The 10,993-nt window shown below is 34.6% G+C and overlaps 1 non-coding gene across 1 annotated transcript; it reads right to left on the bottom strand.

Moving 5' to 3' along the window:
• Window positions 1-10,447: 10,447 nt before the first annotated feature.
• Window positions 10,448-10,521, bottom strand: TRNAS-ACU (transfer RNA serine (anticodon ACU)). Its single transcript has one exon. It is a non-coding gene; the product is annotated as a tRNA-Ser (tRNA).
• Window positions 10,522-10,993: the final 472 nt, after the last annotated feature.

The raw sequence follows: 10,993 nt of genomic DNA, 5'->3' as shown, positions 1-10,993 counted from the left end.
ACAAAATGTACAAGTGATATATTAAAATCATCTTTCCAGCTTGAATTTCAATGATGCATTGGGGCAACGATTTTGTGAGAAACATCTTCACCCTTAAATAAAGATTTTCTTAATTCCTTACCTGTGTGCTAATTAGATATCACCTTGTTTTCACATTAAACAGACTTCTACATGAGAAAGCAGCAAGGATGCAGTGGCGTTAATGTTTCCTGGTGTCAACCTGTATTATTTCAGTAGACATTGAAATGAGGATGCATCTTGCTGCCTTTCCAATGAAGCAAGTTTAATTTAGTAATAGGTGAAAAACCATCCCTACAAAGGTGTTAATCAGAGACTTGGCTTTGTGGACACTTTTCAGAGAACAAATTTGTTAGCATAAAAATAAAGCCAGAAAATGAAGAGCTGTTTAATCACTCAATTGGATTTTTTTTGCCAGCATATTTCTTTATCTCTGCAACCCACTGCTAAATTGTGCTTCCTAGCTGTTTTTATAAAATCAATGAATCAAATCTAACTCTGATTACATCAGAGAAGGCCAGGTACCCTACACCATAACAGGGGGTTTTAAATTTTGACTTGTCTACTTAAAGATCACCAAAATCTGATAACAAGGTCAATTACGTCCCTGGGTGGGATTGAACCACCAACCTTTTGATTAGTAGCCGGACACACTAACCGATTGCGCCACAGAGACACTTTGCAAAAAGTACATACTGACAAAGGCTAATAAGCATACATCTAGAACGTTTCCTAGAAAAACTTTAAAAAGTCAATAATCTGGAGAGTTTTTGTAAGATGTTTCTTCCATCAACCAACGAAGAAACACATTGGTACTTTCCATTGATGACTGAGTGCTTCAGGATCTCTTGCACTTACATGTGCAGCAAAGTACTGCAATGGAAGCATGCTGGGCCCATAACCCAGAGGTAGGCAGATTAAAACTATCCTCTGCTATATGCATTTTTTTTGTTAATTAAAGTAATCCAAAACTGGGATTGATATTTTTGCTCTTTTATTTTTCATTAAAGTACAATAATTTTTACCATTTTAATTTGTTTTAATAGTATATTGAAAGTATTGTTTTCTTTTAAAAATCCACTTAATTTTCTTTACCCTATTATTAAAATGGTAATTGACAAAAACAAACTACATTGTCACCAGAAGAGCAATACAAAATGTACAAGTGATATATTAAAATCATCTTTCCAGCTTGAATTTCAATGATGCATTGGGGCAACGATTAATAATCTGGAGAGTTTTTGTAAGATGTTTCTTCCATCAACCAATGAAGAAACACATTGGTACTTTCCCATGATGAGTGAGTGCTTCAGGATCTCTTGCACTTACATGTGCAGCAGAGTACTGCAATGGAAGCATACAGGGCCCTTAACCCAGAGGTAGGCAGATTGAAACTATCCTTTGCTATATGCATTTTTTTTGTTAATTTAAGTAATCAAAACTGGGATTGATATTTTTGCTCTTTTATTTTTACTTAAAGTACAATAACTTTTACCATTTTAATTTGTTTGAATAGTATATTGACAGTATAGTTTTCTTTAAAAAATCCACTTAATTTTCTTTACCCTATTATTAAAAGGGTAATTGACAAAAACAAACTACATTGTCACCAGAAGAGCAATACAAAATGTACAAGTGATATATTAAAATCATCTTTCCAGCTTGAATTTCAATGATGCATTGCGGCAACGATTTTGTGAGAAACATCTTCACCCTTAAATAAAGATTTTCTTAATTCCTTACCTGTGTGCTAATTAGATATCACCTTGTTTTCACATTAAACAGACTTCCACATGAGAAAGCAGCAAGGATGCAGTGGCGTTAATGTTTCCTGGTGTCAACCTGTATTATTTCAGTAGAAATTGAAATGAGGATGCATCTTGCTGCCTTTCCAATGAAGCAAGTTTAATTTAGTAATAGGTGAAAAACCATCCCTACAAAGGTGTTAATCAGAGACTTGGCTTTGTGGACACTTTTCAGAGAACAAATTTGTTAGCATAAAAATAAAGCCAGAAAATGAAGAGCTGTTTAATCACTCAATTGGATTTTTTTTGCCAGCATATTTCTTTTTCTCTGCAACCCACTGCTAAATTGTGCTTCCTATCTGTTTTTATAAAATCACTGAATCAAATCTAACTCTGATTACATCAGAGAAGGCCAGGTACCCTACACCATAACGGGGGTTTTGAAATTTTGACTTGTCTACTTAAAGATCACCAAAATCTGATAACAAGGTCAATTACGTCCCTGGGTGGGATTGATCCACCAACCATTCGGTTAGTAGCCAGACACACTAACCGATTGCGCCACAGAGACACTTTGTAAAAAGTACATACTGACAAAGGCTAATAAGCATACATCTGGAACGTTTCCTAGAAAAACTTTAAAAAGTCAATAATCTGGAGAGTTTTTGTAAGATGTTTCTTCCATCAACCAACGAAGAAACACATTGGTACTTTCCCATGATGAGTGAGTGCTTCAGGATCTCTTGCACTTACATGTGCAGCAGAGTACTGCAATGGAAGCATGCTGGGCCCATAACCCAGAGGTAGGCAGATTGAAACTATCCTTTGCTATATGCATTTTTTTTTGTTAATTTAAGTAATCAAAACTGGGATTGATATTTTTGCTCTTTTATTTTTACTTAAAGTACAATAACTTTTACCATTTTAATTTGTTTTAATAGTATACTGACAGTATAGTTTTCCTTAAAAAAATCCACTTAATTTTCTTTACCCTATTATTAAAAGGGTAATTGACAAAAACAAACTACATTGTCACCAGAAGAGCAATACAAAATGTACAAGTGATATATTAAAATCATCTTTCCAGCTTGAATTTCAATGATGCATTGGGGCAACGATTTTGTGAGAAACATCTTCACCCTTAAATAAAGATTTTCTTAATTCCTTACCTGTGTGCTAATTAGATATCACCTTGTTTTCACATTAAACAGACTTCTACATGAGAAAGCAGCAAGGATGCAGTGGCGTTAATGTTTCCTGGTGTCAACCTGTATTATTTCAGTAGACATTGAAATGAGGATGCATCTTGCTGCCTTTCCAATGAAGCAAGTTTAATTTAGTAATAGGTGAAAAACCATCCCTACAAAGGTGTTAATCAGAGACTTGGCTTTGTGGACACTTTTCAGAGAACAAATTTGTTAGCATAAAAATAAAGCCAGAAAATGAAGAGCTGTTTCATCACTCAATTGGATTTTTTTTGCCAGCATATTTCTTTTTCTCTGCAACCCACTGCTAAATTGTGCTTCCTAGCTGTTTTTATAAAATCAATTAATCAAATCTAACTCTGATTACATCAGAGAAGGCCAGGTACCCTACACCATAACAGGGGGTTTGAAATTTTGACTTGTCTACTTAAAGATCACCAAAATCTGATAACAAGGTCAATTACATCCCTGGGTGGGATTGAACCATCAACCTTTTGGTTAGTAGCCAGACACACTAACCGATTGCGCCACAGAGACACTTTGCAAAAAGTACATACTGACAAAGGCTAATAAGCATACATCTAGAACGTTTCCTAGAAAAACTTTAAAAAGTCAATAATCTGGAGAGTTTTTGTAAGATGTTTCTTCCATCAACCAACGAAGAAACACATTGGTACTTTCCCATGATGAGTGAGTGCTTCAGGATCTCTTGCACTTACATGTGCAGCAGAGTACTGCAATGGAAGCATGCTGGGCCCATAACCCAGAGGTAGGCAGATTGAAACTATCCTTTGCTATATGCATTTTTTTTGTTAATTTAAGTAATCAAAACTGGGATTGATATTTTTGCTCTTTTATTTTTACTTAAAGTACAATAACTTTTACCATTTTAATTTGTTTTAATAGTATATTGACAGTATAGTTTTCTTTAAAAAATCCACTTAATTTTCTTTACCCTATTATTAAAAGGGTAATTGACAAAAACAAACTACATTGTCACCAGAAGAGCAATACAAAATGTACAAGTGATATATTAAAATCATCTTTCCAGCTTGAATTTCAATGATGCATTGGGGCAACAATTTTGTGAGAAACATCTTCACCCTTAAATAAAGATTTTATTAATTCCTAACCTGTGTGCTAATTAGATATCACCTTGTTTTCACATTAAACAGACTTCTACATGAGAAAGCAGCAAGGATGCAGTGGCGTTAATGTTTCCTGGTGTCAACCTGTATTATTTCAGTAGACATTGAAATGAGGATGCATCTTGCTGCCTTTCCAATGAAGCAAGTTTAATTTAGTAATAGGTGAAAAACCATCCCTACAAAGGTGTTAATCAGAGACTTGGCTTTGTGGACACTTTTCAAAGAACAAATTTGTTAGCATAAAAATAAAGCCAGAAAATGAAGAGCTGTTTAATCACTCAATTGGATTTTTTTTGCCAGCATATTTCTTTTTCTCTGCAACCCACTGCTAAATTGTGCTTCCTAGCTGTTTTTATAAAATCACTGAATCAAATCTAACTCTGATTACATCAGAGAAGGCCAGGTACCCTACACCATAACAGGGGGTTTGAAATTTTGACTTGTCTACTTAAAGATCACCAAAATCTGATAACAATGTCAATTACGTCCCTGGTTGGGATTGAACCACCAACCTTTTGGTTAGTAGCCGGACACACTAACCGATTGCGCCACAGAGACACTTTGCAAAAAGTACATACTGACAAAGTCTAATAAGCATACATCTAGAACGTTTCCTAGAAAAACTTTAAAAAGTCAATAATCTGGAGAGTTTTTGTAAGATGTTTCTTCCATCAACCAATGAAGAAACACATTGGTACTTTCCCATGATGAGTGAGTGCTTCAGGATCTCTTGCACTTACATGTGCAGCAGAGTACTGCAATGGAAGCATACAGGGCCCATAACCCAGAGGTAGGCAGATTGAAACTATCCTTTGCTATATGCATTTTTTTTGTTAATTTAAGTAATCAAAACTGGGATTGATATTTTTGCTCTTTTATTTTTACTTAAAGTACAATAACTTTTACCATTTTAATTTGTTTTAATAGTATATTGACAGTATAGTTTTCTTTAAAAAATCCACTTAATTTTCTTTACCCTATTATTAAAAGGGTAATTGACAAAAACAAACTACATTGTCACCAGAAGAGCAATACAAAATGTACAAGTGATATATTAAAATCATCTTTCCAGCTTGAATTTCAATGATGCATTGGGGCAACGATTTTGTGAGAAACATCTTCACCCTTAAATAAAGATTTTCTTAATTCCTTACCTGTGTGCTAATTAGATATCACCTTGTTTTCACATTAAACAGACTTCTACATGAGAAAGCAGCAAGGATGCAGTGGCGTTAATGTTTCCTGGTGTCAACCTGTATTATTTCAGTAGACATTGAAATGAGGATGCATCTTGCTGCCTTTCCAATGAAGCAAGTTTAATTTAGTAATAGGTGAAAAACCATCCCTACAAAGGTGTTAATCAGAGACTTGGCTTTGTGGACACTTTTCAGAGAACAAATTTGTTAGCATAAAAATAAAGCCAGAAAATGAAGAGCTGTTTAATCACTCAATTGGATTTTTTTTGCCAGCATATTTCTTTTTCTCTGCAACCCACTGCTAAATTGTGCTTCCTAGCTGTTTTTATTAAATCACTGAATCAAATCTAACTCTGATTACATCAGAAAAGGCCAGGTACCCTACACCATAACAGGGGGTTTGAAATTTTGACATGTCTACTTAAAGATCACCAAAATCTGATAACAAGGTCAATTACGTCCCTGGGTGGGATTGAACCACCAACCTTTTAGTTAGTAGCCGGATACACTAACCAATTGCGCCACAGAGACACTTCGCTAAAAATGCATTCTGACAAAGGCTAATAAGCATACATCTAGAACGTTTCCTAGAAAAACTTTAAAAAGTCAATAATCTGGAGAGTTTTTGTAAGATGTTTCTTCCATCAACCAACGAAGAAACACATTGGTACTTTCCCATGATGAGTGAGTGCTTCAGGATCTCTTGCACTTACATGTGCAGCAGAGTACTGCAATGGAAGCATGCTGGGCCCATAACCCAGAGGTAGGCAGATTGAAACTATCCTTTGCTATATGCATTTTTTTTTGTTAATTTAAGTAATCAAAACTGGGATTGATATTTTTGCTCTTTTATTTTTACTTAAAGTACAATAACTTTTACCATTTTAATTTGTTTTAATAGTATACTGACAGTATAGTTTTCCTTAAAAAAATCCACTTAATTTTCTTTACCCTATTATTAAAAGGGTAATTGACAAAAACAAACTACATTGTCACCAGAAGAGCAATACAAAATGTACAAGTGATATATTAAAATCATCTTTCCAGCTTGAATTTCAATGATGCATTGGGGCAACGATTTTGTGAGAAACATCTTCACCCTTAAATAAAGATTTTCTTAATTCCTTACCTGTGTGCTAATTAGATATCACCTTGTTTTCACATTAAACAGACTTCTACATGAGAAAGCAGCAAGGATGCAGTGGCGTTAATGTTTCCTGGTGTCAACCTGTATTATTTCAGTAGACATTGAAATGAGGATGCATCTTGCTGCCTTTCCAATGAAGCAAGTTTAATTTAGTAATAGGTGAAAAACCATCCCTACAAAGGTGTTAATCAGAGACTTGGCTTTGTGGACACTTTTCAGAGAACAAATTTGTTAGCATAAAAATAAAGCCAGAAAATGAAGAGCTGTTTCATCACTCAATTGGATTTTTTTTGCCAGCATATTTCTTTTTCTCTGCAACCCACTGCTAAATTGTGCTTCCTAGCTGTTTTTATAAAATCAATGAATCAAATCTAACTCTGATTACATCAGAGAAGGCCAGGTACCCTACACCATAACAGGGGGTTTGAAATTTTGACTTGTCTACTTAAAGATCACCAAAATCTGATAACAAGGTCAATTACATCCCTGGGTGGGATTGAACCATCAACCTTTTGGTTAGTAGCCAGACACACTAACCGATTGCGCCACAGAGACACTTTGCAAAAAGTACATACTGACAAAGGCTAATAAGCATACATCTAGAACGTTTCCTAGAAAAACTTTAAAAAGTCAATAATCTGGAGAGTTTTTGTAAGATGTTTCTTCCATCAACCAACGAAGAAACACATTGGTACTTTCCCATGATGAGTGAGTGCTTCAGGATCTCTTGCACTTACATGTGCAGCAGAGTACTGCAATGGAAGCATGCTGGGCCCATAACCCAGAGGTAGGCAGATTGAAACTATCCTTTGCTATATGCATTTTTTTTGTTAATTTAAGTAATCAAAACTGGGATTGATATTTTTGCTCTTTTATTTTTACTTAAAGTACAATAACTTTTACCATTTTAATTTGTTTTAATAGTATATTGACAGTATAGTTTTCTTTAAAAAATCCACTTAATTTTCTTTACCCTATTATTAAAAGGGTAATTGACAAAAACAAACTACATTGTCACCAGAAGAGCAATACAAAATGTACAAGTGATATATTAAAATCATCTTTCCAGCTTGAATTTCAATGATGCATTGGGGCAACAATTTTGTGAGAAACATCTTCACCCTTAAATAAAGATTTTCTTAATTCCTAACCTGTGTGCTAATTAGATATCACCTTGTTTTCACATTAAACAGACTTCTACATGAGAAAGCAGCAAGGATGCAGTGGCGTTAATGTTTCCTGGTGTCAACCTGTATTATTTCAGTAGACATTGAAATGAGGATGCATCTTGCTGCCTTTCCAATGAAGCAAGTTTAATTTAGTAATAGGTGAAAAACCATCCCTACAAAGGTGTTAATCAGAGACTTGGCTTTGTGGACACTTTTCAAAGAACAAATTTGTTAGCATAAAAATAAAGCCAGAAAATGAAGAGCTGTTTAATCACTCAATTGGATTTTTTTTGCCAGCATATTTCTTTTTCTCTGCAACCCACTGCTAAATTGTGCTTCCTAGCTGTTTTTATAAAATCACTGAATCAAATCTAACTCTGATTACATCAGAGAAGGCCAGGTACCCTACACCATAACAGTGGGTTTGAAATTTTGACTTGTCTACTTAAAGATCACCAAAATCTGATAACAATGTCAATTACGTCCCTGGTTGGGATTGAACCACCAACCTTTTGGTTAGTAGCCGGACACACTAACCGATTGCGCCACAGAGACACTTTGCAAAAAGTACATACTGACAAAGTCTAATAAGCATACATCTAGAACGTTTCCTAGAAAAACTTTAAAAAGTCAATAATCTGGAGAGTTTTTGTAAGATGTTTCTTCCATCAACCAATGAAGAAACACATTGGTACTTTCCCATGATGAGTGAGTGCTTCAGGATCTCTTGCACTTACATGTGCAGCAGAGTACTGCAATGGAAGCATACAGGGCCCATAACCCAGAGGTAGGCAGATTGAAACTATCCTTTGCTATATGCATTTTTTTTGTTAATTTAAGTAATCAAAACTGGGATTGATATTTTTGCTCTTTTATTTTTACTTAAAGTACAATAACTTTTACCATTTTAATTTGTTTTAATAGTATATTGACAGTATAGTTTTCTTTAAAAAATCCACTTAATTTTCTTTACCCTATTATTAAAAGGGTAATTGACAAAAACAAACTACATTGTCACCAGAAGAGCAATACAAAATGTACAAGTGATATATTAAAATCATCTTTCCAGCTTGAATTTCAATGATGCATTGGGGCAACGATTTTGTGAGAAACATCTTCACCCTTAAATAAAGATTTTCTTAATTCCTTACCTGTGTGCTAATTAGATATCACCTTGTTTTCACATTAAACAGACTTCTACATGAGAAAGCAGCAAGGATGCAGTGGCGTTAATGTTTCCTGGTGTCAACCTGTATTATTTCAGTAGACATTGAAATGAGGATGCATCTTGCTGCCTTTCCAATGAAGCAAGTTTAATTTAGTAATAGGTGAAAAACCATCCCTACAAAGGTGTTAATCAGAGACTTGGCTTTGTGGACACTTTTCAGAGAACAAATTTGTTAGCATAAAAATAAAGCCAGAAAATGAAGAGCTGTTTAATCACTCAATTGGATTTTTTTTGCCAGCATATTTCTTTTTCTCTGCAACCCACTGCTAAATTGTGCTTCCTAGCTGTTTTTATTAAATCACTGAATCAAATCTAACTCTGATTACATCAGAAAAGGCCAGGTACCCTACACCATAACAGGGGGTTTGAAATTTTGACATGTCTACTTAAAGATCACCAAAATCTGATAACAAGGTCAATTACGTCCCTGGGTGGGATTGAACCACCAACCTTTTGGTTAGTAGCCGGATACACTAACCAATTGCGCCACAGAGACACTTCGCTAAAAATGCATTCTGACAAAGGCTAATAAGCAAACATCTAGAACGTTTCCTAGAAAAACTTTAAAAAGTCAATAATCTGGAGAGTTTTTGTAAAATGTTTCTTCCATCAACCAACGAAGAAACACATTGGTACTTTCCCATGATGAGTGAGTGCTTCAGGATCTCTTGCACTTACATGTGCAGCAGAGTACTGCAATGGAAGCATGCTGGGCCCATAACCCAGAGGTAGGCAGATTGAAACTATCCTTTGCTATATGCATTTTTTTTGTTAATTTAAGTAATCAAAACTGGGATTGATATTTTTGCTCTTTTATATTTACTTGAAGTACAATAACTTTTACCATTTTAATTTGTTTGAATAGTATATTGACAGTATAGTTTTCTTTAAAAAATCCACTTAATTTTCTTTACCCTATTATTAAAAGGGTAATTGACAAAAACAAACTACATTGTCACCAGAAGAGCAATACAAAATGTACAAGTGATATATTAAAATCATCTTTCCAGCTTGAATTTCAATGATGCATTGGGGCAACGATTTTGTGAGAAACATCTTCACCCTTAAATAAAGATTTTCTTAATTCCTTACCTGTGTGCTAATTAGATATCACCTTGTTTTCACATTAAACAGACTTCCACATGAGAAAGCAGCAAGGATGCAGTGGCGTTAATGTTTCCTGGTGTCAACCTGTATTATTTCAGTAGAAATTGAAATGAGGATGCATCTTGCTGCCTTTCCAATGAAGCAAGTTTAATTTAGTAATAGGTGAAAAACCATCCCTACAAAGGTGTTAATCAGAGACTTGGCTTTGTGGACACTTTTCAGAGAACAAATTTGTTAGCATAAAAATAAAGCCAGAAAATTAAGAGCTGTTTAATCACTCAATTGGATTTTTTTTGCCAGCATATTTCTTTTTCTCTGCAACCAACTGCTAAATTGTGCTTCCTATCTGTTTTTATAAAATCACTGAATCAAATCTAACTCTGATTACATCAGAGAAGGCCAGGTACCCTACACCATAACGGGGGGTTTGAAATTTTGACTTGTCTACTTAAAGATCACCAAAATCTGATAACAAGGTCAATTACGTCCCTGGGTGGGATTGAACCACCAACCTTTCGGTTAGTAGCCAGACACACTAACCGATTGCGCCACAGAGACACTTTGTAAAAAGTATCTACTGACAAAGGCTAATAAGCATACATCTGGAACGTTTCCTAGAAAAACTTTAAAAAGTCAATAATCTGGAGAGTTTTTGTAAGATGTTTCTTCCATCAACCAACGAAGAAACACATTGGTACTTTCCCATGATGAGTGAGTGCTTCAGGATCTCTTGCACTTACATGTGCAGCAGAGTACTGCAATGGAAGCATGCTGGGCCCATAACCCAGAGGTAGGCAGATTGAAACTATCCTTGGCTATATGCATTTTTTTTTTTGTTAATTTAAGTAATCAAAACTGGGATTGATATTTTTGCTCTTTTATTTTTACTTAAAGTACAATAACTTTTACCATTTTAATTTGTTTTAATAGTATATTGACAGTATAGTTTTCCTTAAAAAAATCCACTTAATTTTCTTTACCCTATTATTAAAAGGGTAATTGACAAAAACAAACTACATTGTCACCAGAA

Source organism: Pseudophryne corroboree, unplaced genomic scaffold, assembly GCF_028390025.1.
Source record: "Pseudophryne corroboree isolate aPseCor3 unplaced genomic scaffold, aPseCor3.hap2 scaffold_367, whole genome shotgun sequence".
NCBI classification, from domain to species: domain Eukaryota; kingdom Metazoa; phylum Chordata; class Amphibia; order Anura; family Myobatrachidae; genus Pseudophryne; species Pseudophryne corroboree.
This window is presented reverse-complemented; position numbering and strand designations above follow the sequence as displayed.